Source organism: Aricia agestis, chromosome 9 (assembly GCF_905147365.1).
Source record: "Aricia agestis chromosome 9, ilAriAges1.1, whole genome shotgun sequence".
Taxonomy (NCBI): Eukaryota; Metazoa; Arthropoda; class Insecta; order Lepidoptera; family Lycaenidae; genus Aricia; species Aricia agestis.
The window spans coordinates 6,149,949-6,165,514 of NC_056414.1; the positions used below are offsets into that span (position 1 = coordinate 6,149,949).

At 34.6% G+C, this 15,566-nt stretch overlaps 1 non-coding gene across 1 annotated transcript; it reads right to left on the minus strand.

Moving 5' to 3' along the window:
- Positions 1-7,219: 7,219 nt before the first annotated feature.
- Positions 7,220-7,292, minus strand: Trnav-aac. Its single transcript has one exon. It is a non-coding gene; the product is annotated as a tRNA-Val (tRNA).
- Between the last annotated feature and the right edge of the window lie 8,274 nt (positions 7,293-15,566).

Here is a 15,566-nt window from a genome sequence, read left to right on the forward strand (position 1 = left end):
CTTTGTTCCCTTTAATCTTTAAAACTACGCAACGGATTTTGATGATTCTTTCAGTGTTAGATAGCCCATTTATCGAGGAAGGCTATAGGCTATATTTTATCATGCTAAGACTAATAGGAGCGAATAAATAGAGGAAAATGTGGAAAAATCGGGGAAAATTACTTGAAAGGGCTAACTTGAACGCGTTAATCTCAGGAACTACTGGTCCGATTTGAAAAATTATTTCAGTGTTAGATAGCCCATTAATTGAGGAAGGCTATAAGGCTTTAATTTATCACGCTAAGACTAATAGGAGAATGTGGAAAAAACGGGGGAAATTATTTGAAAGGGCTTATCTTGCGAACTACTGGAGCAAGTTTTATGTTATTTGGCACAGATAAGAAGTAGACCACGTGAAGGATCATATTATAAGGCTATCCATTTTAATCATTTTTTCAGTGGCTATATATTTTATACCCGTGCGACGCCGGGGCGGGTCGCTAGTAATTTTATTAAATAGTAGAAAATAAATCAATGTAAAGCAAATCAAAGGTCCATCCAGAGTTTTTTGATGATCTTTACATAATATGAAAACGCATCCCTTCTCACGTTTCCACGACTCACGGGGTCACGCGTCTCGACCAATTCTAATGAAAGGCGCACTTATTAAATAATAAGAGACGGACAAGCATGTATGTAAGCATGCGAAGTCGTGGGGTACATGGGCGTAGCCAGCCTTGGGTTCAGGGTGGGGCAGTCAACCCCCCCCCCCCGTAGGTAATTTTTCGAATAGCACTAGATTAACTACAAATTAAAATGAAACAAAACAAGCAAACAATACGAATTATCTAAACTACGGTAATAATACGGCTAACTTTCAAAAGACCGCTGCGATGCGCGCGTTCGGTCAATGGTACCTACGCGATTTTTGTTTTGTTCGCACTTTTTCTCATGTCGACTTATTTTTTTTTGTGTAACTTTCACAGATATTATGGTTTTTGGTTAGTATAAGATTTTTTTTTTAAATTAGGCACCTTGTAGCTCAAATCCATGGTGGGGTATACTTACTTACCTAGTCTTTAAATATTTACTTTACGAGTTAAACCATGCAGTTTTACTATTGAAATTGAGTTTAGATTGTAGTGCCAATATGTATAAATTCTGATTGTCGCGATATACGGGTATAAAATAAAAGTATTCGTACGCTGGCTACAAAATAAAGTGAGTATGTTGGTATGACGAAACTGAAATAATATTAAACCTCCAAAACGGGAGAATAGTTTTCATCGGAGTCTGGCAATTTTTCAATTTTTATTCGTTTATTTCATTGCGACGTCGAATTTATTGAAGCATAAAACATTATAATTTCATTAATATTTTAATTTTTATTGCCTTTTGAAGCTTTTTTACTTCATTGGCTGTTTTCCTTCATAAAAGCTATTTACACGAATGCTCAACTATCTCCAAGTATCGTTATTTTACATCAGCTTTCTGTTGATTATAAAATTAATTTAATAATGATTATCTTGATACTGTAATTATTGTTCTTGCATGAGATCGACGCTATTTCAAAACCGCATCGGCCATGTCGTTTAAGTTTAATCAAAATCAAGCTATTGCAGAACTGATTACTTTAGGTCACGCGCCTATTGTTATTATAAGAACAATATAATTATATTATATGTTAAAGAAAGATTAAAATCAAATAATTGTGTAGCGTGGGGTTTCGTGCGGGGCTTAAGCCTCTACGTCAACCCTCGAGTTGTTGAAAGCAAGCTACGTTTTAGTTGTTGTTATTATAAAATAATGCCACGGAACATAATATTATTACACTTACCTACCTAAGCTGCACTGAAAGAGATTGCATCATTACCTTTTTGGATACAATTAGGAGGCAAACGAGCAAACGGGTCACCTGATGAAAAACAAACTACCATCGCCCATAGACACTCGCAACATCAGAAGATGTTTGACGTGGGAGAGCCATGCTTCGGCACGAATTGGCCGGCTCGACCGGAGAAATACCACGGGCTCACAGAAAACCGGCGTGAAACAGCGCTTGCGCTGTGTTTCGCCGAATGAGTGAGTTTACCGGAGGCCCAATCCCCTACCCTTTTCCCTTCCCTACCCTCTCCTATTTCCTTTCTTACCCTCCCCTTTTACCCTATTCCCTCTTAAAAGGCCGGCAATGCACCTGCAGCTCTTCTGATGCTGCGAGTGTCCATGGGCGACGGAAGTTGCTTTCCATCAAGTGACCCGTTTGCTCGTTTGCCCCCTTATCTCATAAAAAAGAAAGAGTTGTGTTGACGGCGATTTAGAGGCAAAACGCTCACTTCTTGGAAGTTTGCAGGTCGTATTCGTACGGAAATACTCCTGGCGACAGCGGGGCTAAAATGGTCACATTTAGCAATTCCTCTCAATCAAATCAGCAAATGAATTGTCAAAACTGTCAAACTGACAAATGTCAAATCAGTACAAAAATACAGAAATGAATTGCAAACAGAGTAGCATTTTGCGATTTTAGAAAAATGAATCGTATTATGATTCATATCATGATTCTTCAAAGCGACCATTTTAGCCCCGCTAGGGTATGTTATTCGAATATTCGAATACTCGTTTTATTCGAATATTCGACGATTTTATTATTCGAATATTCGCCAAATTATTTTTCGAATAATTCGAATACTAAAAATATTTTTTATTTTTGTTTAAAATGCTATCAAACATTCATTAACATGGAATAAGAACATAATTAAGTTTATTTTAGAAAAATAATATTATTTATGACTATTCTACATTTTTAATGATATATACAGGGTGCAATTAAACCTACCTGCCAAATTTTTTTGGGGCTTAGTTATTATTAGGTGTGTCCTTTAAACTAAAAAATAGGGTGTTAATTTTTTTACAATAACATATTTTATCCCAAAAAAAATCGATGCACAATGGTCACTTCATAAGTTAATAATAATTACGATATTGCGACCGAGCTAGTAGGTACATCGCGCCGCACAGATATCTAGTCGAGACCGGTTATGCGTAGGGGTAAAGCACTTATTCCACTTATCCTATAATGTGTAATATAATGTAGAATAACATTTAGAAAGCTAGGATCCTAGCTAGGATCCTAACCTAGCTAGGATCCTAGCTTTCTAAATGTTATTCCACTTGACTAAATTTGTTAGGATCCTAGCTAGGACTTCCTAGCTAGGATAAGTGGAATAAGCGCTTAAAGCGGGGGTGACGCGCGGGGTGGGAGGCGGGAGGCCCACCGCCCGCCGGTCGCCGGCGACCGTTTAGTACCACGCGCGTAGTTGTATAGCTAACACGTAATTATTTTGTTTGTCACGGCCCCCCCGGCCCCCGCGCTTTAATTAGTGTCTGTTACAATGTACCCTAACCACGATCGAGTGTTATGAAATGTGGAGGCATAGGTGGAGGTGCTACATTTTGAGTGGCGAAAGTTTACGCGGAACCCAGAGACTGTACGAGCAAGAAAGCATTCCTCGTCTTCGTAACAGCTGATTGATGATTCTCGAATGCAGCAGCTGTACCCTGAATCTGAATCGCGAGACAATCAAAGACTCGGATTATGGACAGTACGCACTTCGCAACACCTGCACACGCCTAGCCAGCCTCGAAGACATGCCTCTGACGAGGTTAAAAGTGACAAAGTTGTGCTTAACAAACTTTTAAAGACAATGTGCAAAACGCGCTAGACTCTGCTTAGAGCAAAACCGATTGCAGTTTGAACTCGTTTGAACTATGCTAAGTGTAGACAAGATGGAAGTAAATAAGATTTAGAGGTGGGTTGTTTTGATTTTTATTTTTTAATTAGTTGTACTGTGTACATAAGTTAATTGATTTTTTTAAATACGCCTAAATGCAAAGGATGTGGTTTAGATTTATTATAAATTTCTTAAATGCTTATTTTTCGTAATTAATATGTTGTAATTTTCGATTCTTTTGATGTGTATCAATTAATTTTATTCTAAACATACCTGTCTACGTCCTTTTCATTTGACGGTCCTAAGTTTGTCAAAGTATGAAGGGAAAATTCGCAACTTATGATAATAGCAAGGATGCAGTGACGGATTAGCCCTTAATCAAATTAAGCAATTGCCTAGGGCATCACGTCTGAGGGGGCACCAGAAGAGTAAAGGTTCCAAGACCGATTCTAGTTGAGATACGGATAGGGGGGCCCACAGGCATGGATTGCTTAGGACATCAAGTAGTCTTAATCCGTCACTGCAAGAATGTCAATGGAAGGGCGAGGCTGGGCCGGGCCGTGCATGTGTCCATATATTGTGGTGTTTGGTAGGATAAATTTCGGAGGCTATTTCTCAAAATTTTAGTACTGAGTGATTATAAAAGAAAAAATACGTGTATTTTTATTTTTAACAAGGATCAATATATCCAAATTTGGCAGGAAGGTTAAATTGCATCCTGTATATAAATCTGTTTTTAGTCTAACTAATGAGTATACGACCATTCATCGTCGCCGTTGACCATGTTTTAGTTCATTGTTGCTCATGTTCATTACGCCAGAAGGTGTATATAAAAAATTTTTTCTTTGTTGTGGGGTTGGTTTTCTAGTGGCCCTTTTTTATAATTTCGAGCCACATTGACACAGGTGAAGCCGACTACGTTAACTAGGTGAACGTGGATCGAAAATATCAAAAAGACGGGTTAAAGCTGGCTTAGTATTAATGAACAGATATTATAACGTCGAATATCATATTATTTTTTTATCTCAACTGCTGCCTAGCAAGACTTAATCATAATCACATGAGATAAAGTAAAAGGTGCTGCGATCGAAAACGGTTTACACTTTAGAGCCTTTCTTTTATTGTCCAGCTGTAACCTTAAAATATACATTTTTAAAGTGTTTCACAATAAAAATTAACTATGTCATGTATAAAGATTTATGTTGATAAGAGTAAAAATAAGAATTGATTACTTTATAGTATTAACAAAATAGGTTGTACATGGCTGTACGAAGCTTTTTGTTACTTTTATTCAGAGTTTTCAGCATTTTTCAATATTTTTTAATTATTCGAATAATATTCGAATTATTCGAAAGGTTTTGTAAAATATTCGAATTATTCGAATAGTTAATTTGTCGAATAATAACATTCCCTAAGCCCCGCAGATCATTCCACAGTTTTACCGTGTGTGGCAGAAAGTTACGAGAAAAGCGCTCGGTGAAAGACTCATCACGATCACATATTTTATGAGTCCGTGGCAGTCTTCCACCAAGGATGAGTATTTTCGCGTGGAACAATGATGAAAACGATCAGGAACCAAACTTTAAATTAATGAATTTCGCAACAAATCACAGCAAAAAATGATGTTAATATATAAATGAACGCGTAAAGCAAACTTCAATCAATTAGCGGTGGCAACCCTACTTGGCTACGCGTAAACACAAGTCGCTAACGAACCGAAGCAGCCCCTGCACATTTGCAATTTCGATTGGTTCTGTTTGCTGTACCTTTCCCTTCACATGTTAAAAATGCAAATTCGTAAATTGTCCGCCGACTGATGGGTTATTAGATTTGTATGATGTATTGTATGACTAAATCATTTTTTTCATGCAAAATGTCGGGTGATTGTAGGGATCGTCGTCAGAAATTGATGGCGGCTTATGAATACACGACTACACGTGTTGGGTGCAATACGCTGTGATATCGCAATTTATCTTACCAAGCTTATCTTCATTTTGTTACCCACACAATTTTATTATAATTTTTATACTTACTTACTTTATGTGAACTACTTTTTAACTAATATAGCAAAATAGTAAATACAGCATAATTATTAGAAGCAAGTTAGTAAAGATTGTGTTAACTCTAAGTATATATTTTTAAGACCTAAGTGCAAAAATGGGTGCCCTCTAATGGGCACGATAGGTGCAATATTAATTAATAAGACGTCATAAGCAAATTGGGAGATGTCCTCATTTGGGCACGGTGGTAGTAAACGGGTTAAGATCGGAAAAACTATAAAATTAGTACAGAACTACAAAACTCTCTATAGATACATAAAAGCCTTATGTAATCAGAATGTAACCCTCCTTAGGCGGTAATAAGATAATATATTTTTATGCTACCTCAAACAGAAGGTACGCCATAAGCAAGTTAGTGTTGTTTGTTGACGTAAGTCCCAGGGGTGATCAGGATGTGGAATAAAATCAGAAATATATCGGAATAGTGAACATCGACAAAATCCATTGTAATATTGGGACATATTGTTTTGTGTGGTACATGTTTTTTTTAATAATATTTAGATATCGTTGAGCATATTATTTGTGACGTGGCAAAATTTTATTGAATATAAAATATGTTAATTATTCTATGAAATCGACGAGATACTAAGGAAATTAATTTAGCTTTAAAATAAACTTATTCAATGGCATTTATCTGTGAAATATACTCGTCTTTAGTCTCTCTACTATAAACCAATCAGTCGTCGCAGGCTCCGCTAAGTGCTCATTTTATCTATTGTCTTTAGTTACCCGGGAAATGTATGACGGCGATAAACTAAGATAAGGGATCGCTTTAGTCACTGACTTTTTAAAATAGTCGGATCACAACGTTATCACTTGATTGAACATTAAGTTTTTTAGTTTTGTATAGTGAATTGTAAGACATTTTATAAAAAACAATGTTTGAGACATTTTATTGTGTTTTTCTTTTTCGTTCTTTCGACAATAAATTTACATAAATACTAAATAGATCCAGATGACTTAATCAGAGTAGACAGAATTATAGAGTATACCGACTTAGAACTGATGTTGAAATTTTTAAATTTGACGTGTTATGACGAAAATCGGCGCTAGGGTTGTTAACTTGTTACATACGAATTTAAAACTATGACATATTCGATAGACGTGTTCCTCTTTGGTCGTATTGTTGTTTGTGTTTTGGCATATAATGCGATTAAAATTGTCAGAATCCAATTTTGAAATCTTTATTTTAAATATTTAAAAATAAATTATATCAGCCAGCGCGAGACACATTCCGTTTATAATCCTAGTGAAACCCGACGAATTTGACAGATATTGAAACCTGTCCTTCTCTTTGCAGTCGAACTACTGCTAGTTATGTCTATTGTGACTTAATGAACAGGAATTTAGGACATCCACATCACTATAATTACTGTTAAGCTGCGATCTACTTGATAATACGTATGTAAGTTTTTGGAGACTGGTTAATTCATACAGTATTAAAAAAAACTATGTTTCCGCCCGGGATCGAACCGGGGGCCTTCTGCGTGTTAGGCAGATGTGATAACCGCTACACCACGGAAACTATGTAAATTGTGTACCAAATTAGTCAGTTCTAGTCCACATGCTCAATGTTGACCGACTAGTTTCATAAAAATGTAAATTAGATCAAAATATTATATGTCAAGTAGTTTGATGGAATAAAAATTAATGTAATAATATTACGTTGAGTTAAAAATATTTCCACGAATATTTCAAGACTAAAATTTCGCTAATCGGTTCAGCCGTTCTAGTGTTTTAGCGAAACTAATAAAATTGAAAATTAATTTGTGTAATATATAGATAGATTGTTACTGTTGCTATAATTGCAGTTGAAAATGTACAATCAAATATCCTTAAGACAAAAAGAGAAACATAACTCTTCGGACTGAGAGAATTATTTACTACTGGCAAGAGTCTTCAGGGACACGAACCAATTGGCTACTAAGACTATTTTAAATGCCAGCCAGTTTCTTGTAGTCTAGGGAGTTGGAATGAACCTGACGGTCAGGCTGAAATAAATTTAGCGCCTCACGTTTGAGTCTTCGGAAGTTCCGAATAGTTTATTTTGCTTCTCTAAGTATTTCTTTCACTTAAACCTGTGCTTAAACTTTGTCTTGTTCACTGAGTGATGTTTTTAGCAGGCTACATATCCAGCTAGAATATTTTCCAACGTCTCGTGTTACTGATTATTATTTGAGTAAAGATATAATATTGTACCAAAATCAAATAAATTATCATGTCGATAACTTATAACGATAGATAAGTTAAAAGTTACTAATGGTTAGCACCTTTAGTTTTGCAAATTCGTGACCATACAAAGACTACAGAATGATCACAATAGTATAAAAATCTATTTCTCTATTTTGTCTCTGTTGACAATAAAAATAATGAAAGCCAAAGACTTGCAGGAAAAGTGCAAGGCGCCAGGGGCTCATAACGCAAACAATCTGACGTGATCCGCTTACTTCTAGATTACGTACAGACAGTAAAATGGTACAACAATTATTTAGTGTCGATTTGGAAGGGTTTTCTTCCAAAGGATGTTGAAAAAGTTACACTGGGAAATAATTTTTAAGAAAAAAATTTAGACAATTAGGGTGTGCAGTGTGAACGATTCCCCTGTATAGGATTTACTGAGAAAGTAAAAGCGCTGAAAGAGTATTTTTTTAAATTTTGTATGTGCTAACTAACGACGATAAGGCGCTTGCCCAAATAAATAAAAAAAATATCTTTCAGCGCTGCAACTTTCACAGTGAACTCTATAATATACGCGACACATACACACCCTAAAGTATTATCACTTTGTTTTGTTACACTCTATAAGCTATATTCAGATAAGTATGTAAATAATATATTTTTTGCTATCTCTACTAGAATACGGAAAATATTCCAAGTTGGACTGTAGTGTCTAGTAATTCACGGTACTGAATCTTATCAATGAGAAATTGTGTACACGCAGCATTGGACAGTGGAGTGTTTTCCAAATATATTGTTGCACGAATATTTTGTGACTTGTTTAGCACGCTACTACTAAAGTAGATTCTATTGCCTCCGTGTTAGATTAACTTACATTCATAATATATTTCTAGAAGTTTTGCTTCTCAAAAAATGCGTGTAGCATTCACACGCTACACGCGTGTGAATGCTACACGCAAATTAAATATCTCAGCTTACTCACTTATTTATATCATCGCATTGACTATATTATATGCTATTGAATTCCAAATTACAATATTGCTATAACGGTGTTTATTCGTGATTAGTACTTTTCAAATTCTATACAAAATTATATTATCTTTACGATTTTATCAAACTCATAGATTGTAAATTCGTTACAACACTATAATGGAAGTTATTGCTTTGATAACATTTATAGTATTTGAAGATACCTATCTCTTATACCATAAAGTATCGAATTGGAAAAAAATCTAAACCTGTACGACTTTTTACGGCAAAATAAAAATATCAAAAAGCAAAGCCCACTCCCACTCGTTAAAATTCATAACACAATGGACACTGGGATCTAGCAATCACTAACAAAATAGACGAACACACAGTCCTAAGTTATTATTGACAAAGGAAGCCTAAAAACAACAGCAATCTCAGAACGTTAGTGTTAGAAACTACGAGACGAACTCGACCGACTGGTATATCTTGTTCTAAATGCTTTGTTTCAGATTTAAAGTGAGATTAAAGTCACTATTGCGAATGCTATTGTAAACGAAACCGTGTAATTCTCTTTTACGATAATAGGTGTAAGCTATCTACAACATATTTTTCTGTCGCACAATATATTTGATGCATAAACGGAATAAGTAAGAAGCTTTTGTTGCGAATCGTCTGAGAAGGGTTGTAATACTTTTAGAACGTTATTTTGTGTAATGTTAAGGAAAAGTTTATTTTGTACATCACGCGTATGTTACAAGTTTGTGGTATTTTTTTAGAAATGTAAATGACAGAAATATAACGCATAAGTATTTTAGAAGTAAGTTTTCTTATACAAAAGTTTTTAACTTTTTTTATAAAATTAATTTTATATAAGGGTCGAGTTTTTCTTTTCGTTAAGGAACTTTCCTTTATAAAACTAATTTCATATCATAATAATTGTTAATATTTTGTTGAGTTAAGGAAATAAACTACTGTACTCAAATGAGTACGGTGGTATGTAATGGGTTAATTTACTATATTACTGAATTATTTCAATAGTTAAAAGTTAAACATACTAAAATAAAATAAAATATTTTATTAATAATTATTTAACAATACTTCTTCAAATAAAAATAAAATACAAAACATTTTGAAGTAAGAAAAATCTAGAATTACTTGTAAGTAAACACTTCATTATAATTTTAATTTAGAACTTAACAAGTCCAGACAACAAGATACAGCTCTCATGATTATTATAATTACTCGATAACCAGAATGCCTACATAATTTCAGCAAACAGAAATTAGATTCGAAAACAGTTATCAAGTTCAGTAAATCTGACAGATAATTGAAATATTATTATTGTGATAAAATGATTGCGACCGCAGCTCGTGGTTAGGTTGTTTCGCCAACAACTCCAAATACTTTGGCCTAATATTTGTATTTGTTGTTTAACTATACTGTACACGGCGAAACATGGCAGTAGCGGTCATTGACCTTTTTAGTCTAGGCGCTAAATGAAAAAATGCTCGCACTGTATTTAGAATATTAAAGAATAAAATTCTCCTGTTATAAAGACACATATTGTTACAGATTCATCGGAAAACCTCTCGGTAACTCTTAAAATGATAATCTCCAACTTTTTATGAGTTAGAAGTGATATGCTTCATATTCAGTTCACATCGAGTATGCAAAATACGATGTCAGCCTAAGGGTGGGTTGCATCGGAATTAGTGTTGTTATAGTTAAGGTTAGATGGTTTAGAACTTAAGATGGTCTGATCAAGTACGCACAACTCTAGATACCTGCCTCCATGATGCTCTCCATTCTGCCAAGGATCGCCACAGATGGCGTAATGTGGTCGTCACTAAACTCCAAAAGGGGAATCACGACCCTCAGCAATGAGGATCACGACGCGAGGAGGAGGAGTTAAGGTCATCGTCAAATATGGCGTCCATTATTGACTTTTACTAGAGATTTAACTGAGTGATTACAAAAGAAAAAATACGTGTATTTTTATTTTTAACAAGGATCATTATAATTTATCCAAATTTGGCAGGAAGGTTTAATCACATTCTATATATTAGATAATTAATATTAGATAATAGACGACTAATTGTCATTATGTCATATTATAATGTTAGTCATGTCACATAATATTGTGGTTCTTCCATCTTCTTCTTTAATTCACAAAGGTCTCGCTTATTAGAATTACTACTGACAGACTAGAAAAACTAATGAAGAAAGAGATAAGTATACATAGATACATATTATAATATACATACTTACTGCAAAGTAACAAAGTTGAAAATTTTCATTCAAATATTCGAATCTTTATCAGCATTTATCGAGTAACAAGTGTAATATCAGAGCTACTTTCGTCCCACTTTACTTGATATACGGTTTTGCAGATATTGATAATGTTGAAGAATTATTGGCTCTATGTAAAACACTTTATTGTTGACTTTAACACCAATGAAGATTAATTCTGTATAACTTGTTTAATTGAATAGTATTTATACATCGATAAATACTAGCTAAAAGTCGAACTTTCTGAAGGTTCGCGTCGTTTTTCTGCGTGGTAATAATCTTTTAAGGCAGTTTTTTTTATACATTTTAATATTAACCAAACCTTGACTAACGATACGATGATAACACATCTACATATAAATAATCAGCCATGTGCGAGTCGGACTCGCGCACGAAGGGTTCCGTACCACTATAGACAAAAATAGGAAAAAATGTGTTTTTGTATGGGATGGACTTTTTTGACTGGATGTCTCCAGGCTGTATCGATCACTGTCGTCAGACAGACGGACAGACAGATAGACAGACATAGAAGTCTCAGTAATAGGGTCCCGTTTTTACCCTTTGGGTACGGAACCCTAAAATGACTATGTTAAAGCACAAATCAATTGGCGTGATGGTTTTTCCGTAAAGTGTACCAAAAAAGTGCTCAGGTGGTGGGATATAGTTAAGTAGTGACAAGTAATCGTTTAGACACCGTGGATTGGCGAATTCTTCTTCAAAGGATTCTAGCCTTTATAAAATAAAATATTTGTTCTTTAATGATTCAATATAAAAGAGGCATGGAGTAGGTACTGTTATAATAGGTTGCCCCATGCCTTACCCGTGTACGGAAAACCTATTTTTCATTAATTTTAGTTTGCACTGTTATAATGGTCACTGGCTAGAGCTAATAATATTGTTTTCATCGAAATATCGAATGTTTGTAAACAATACATTTCAAAACAATAACCTTAACACAAAATAAAGGCAATTTGTAACAAGAGATCACTTACTGACAGACAATTTTGAAATGAAATAGGTAATGTCGGGAGCCGCCTTGGGCTACGTCCGCAAAATCGACTTCAGACTCATTTTCCCTCTACTTTCTAGGGCAGATTGTTATTACTCCTTGCGTTCTTGTTAGAAATAACAAAAGCGGTTAAAATATCTAACTAAAATATACAGGGTGTGACGTATCAAAGTGATAATACTTTAGGGTGTGTATATGTATCCCTTTTATAGAGTTCACTGTAAAAGTGGCAGCGCTGAAGGAACACTTTTTCGTTATTTGTATGGGCATTGGGCAAGCGGCCCAGCGTTAGAGGTTTGCCTATTCAAAAGTAAAAAAAGTGTCTCTTAGTTTTGTTACACTTGCATAAATATTTAAAAACACAATAGTTTTGAGAAGAATATCAATTGTTCGAGGTACAAGACAATAAGTAATTAGCAGAAAACTAAATTAAACATCTCGGTTTTTTGTACAAAAATCTTTAAAAAAAATATAGAATTAAAAAAAAAAACTCAAAAATCAGAAGGCTCTTAACAAAGCTGAAGGCATGAATCCACTTAATATCTTTAATAACAGTCATGCTATTTTTTATTCCAAAACTATATTCGGATACTGTCATAGCTATAATTTGTTTTTGAGGCTAGTATAAAATTAAAAAGGATATTTAGAAGAAAAAGATAGAAACAAAAGATCAGTGATCGAAAACTCTTAGTGGAATTAAAACGATTCACAACTGGAGTGACGAAAGTGATTCCATTTGCAAATACACACACTTTGGTTAACGAAAAACAATGAGAAGAGATACAGACGAATAAGGTTCTAGCCTTTCCGTACAATGAAACGAAATGAAATATATTTATTGCAAGAATGTAGTGAATGACATTCTTCAAATTATAAAATACTGTTCTAAGCGTTCTGCCATCCAGGTGGCGCGAGCGTGCAAAAGTCAAAGTTAACATAAAATATAAGTATTGAAATTCTCAATAATGTTTGAGAGGATTTCTTAGATTAAGAATGTATTAAATGCCATTTAAACATCTTTAGATATCATAAAAACTTTTCTTTGGAATTAAGTAGAAGAAACAATAGACCTATGTCCTCAAATTAAACAATAAACATGTTACAAAAATTCAGGATGTCTTAGTGCAAAATTTCGCTTCATTTTTTGTGTCCAAAATAAGAGTGGGAGTTGGAATAAAAAAATAAGAAACGGCCATAAATTATTTCTCCACATCGATAGGGGCTTTTCGTGCCTTATCACAGAGTCGTCTGTTTATAAAGATCAACACGGCTTCCGTGCTTGCCGTCTGATTAAATAAAATGTTATTTTAACGCACATTTAGGCAAAAATTATGCAATGCCAGCTACTACACAATAGAACAGCATACAAACCAAAATTTATAAAATTTTATTTCATTTATTATACATAACTCTTACTCAAAATTCAAGCCAAAGTTTTTGGGGTTTATATTATGCTCTGTCGATTTTGTATAGTGATATCATAATATAGGAAATGAGAATTTTCATTACAAAATATAAATACCCATTTCATGAAAGCGACTGTCATGGCAAGACGACTGGGAAAAAAATACTCCCAAAAAGTTGAGTGAAAAATTGTAAAATATAAGCCACGTTGTATTTCCATACAATTCACAGAATGATAATTTTTCATATTAAGCGGCAGATCGCGATTTGAATCTCAAAGAGTAAAAAGGCTTCTGGAATTTTCGATATGATAATATAATACCGTTTATGCGTTGATCAAAAGGCACGTTACAGAAGTCAGCCAAAACGCTTAATAAGTTTATATATTGCAGGAGTAGTACTTAATTTACGAGCACCGTTACTAATTTTATACTCTTGGCTGCGTTTCCACTAGAGCTGAGCGGAGCTGTGTTGCGAGGGATGTGTTTTTGAAAACCAATATAATCGCTTCATTGACATGACTTTGATTTGACATCGTTCAGCGCGGCGACGCTATTGGTTCTCAAAAACACATTCCTCGCAACACAGCTCCGCTCAGCTCTGGTGGAAACGTAGCCAGGGTTGATTCAGACCGCAACGCAGCGCGTAGATGCATTTCTAAATTTAACGCAATTGAAATCTGTCAAATTCATACAAAGTTATGCCACGCCGCGCCTCGCCTTGCCTCGTCGCGTTGCGGTCTGAATTGACCCTTATTAGTTGGTGGCCGCAACTCCGCATAGGAACCTAACACTTTTACCGGATAAAAAGTATATTAATAAATACTTTTCCCGGATTCACATAATATAATCAAAATCGCATTGACAGACAGACGCAATTTCGCATTATATTAGTAGAGATGTTTTAAACTAGACTAGATTAGGCAATTAATAATGTACCCTAGCACCCGATAGTCTTCTGAGAAAAAGAAACTTAAAATAATCGACCAAGTGCAAGTCGTACTCGCGCACGAAGGGTTCCGTACCATTATAAAGCAAAATTAGGCCAAAAATGGTGTTTTTTGTATGGGAGCCCCACAAAAATTTTATTTTATGTTAATATTATTATTAAATATTAAAGTACACTGTATAAATAAGTAAGGACTTTGTGAAAAATTTACTACCTACATGTTGCCACTATTGATATAGATTATAGAGCAAAAAAGGCCAAAAAAATCACATTTGCTAGCGGCAACAGATATGTAACATAATCTGTGAAAATTTCAACTCTCTAAGTATAACCGTTCTTGAGTTACAAGCCTGGAGACAGACAAACGGACAGACAACGAAGTCTTAGTAATAGGGTCCCGTTTTTACCCTTTTGGTACCGAACCCTAAAAAAGGAACATTTGAATTTTTATTTACTTCGTTTATCGTTCGTTTATGTTTTAAAGTGTATTATTAAAGACCATAATATTATATTTTGTTGAAAAATCAATAAGTAAGCAACACTGGCATTATTATTCTCATTTGTATGAGGCCTTGGACTATATGGCTGACAGTCATACAATAGATGTTGCCCTCAAGCAAAATATTTCCGGCGAAAAACCAATGTTTTTGTTCGGGAACAATTTTACACAAGTTATTTCTTATTCATGTCGTGTTTGATCGTTTTCTCGTTTTGGACGTTTCTCATATTTTATAGATGTTAGAATAATAATAGGTTTTTTTTCCAACTCGTGAGGTTTCTTAATATTTGGTTTGGTAATTTCTATTCGTGTCGTGTGTGATCCTTTTGGGTTCCGTCGTCGGCAAAAGTGAGCTCTATGTAAATATTTTAAAAGTTATTTATCATGTATGTACATACTACCAGAGAAGTTGATTTCTTGGCAGATATAATGGGGGACCTACGTAGTTTGGTCGCGTTATGTCAAAACATTAAATTGACACGATACGACCAAATGATGAA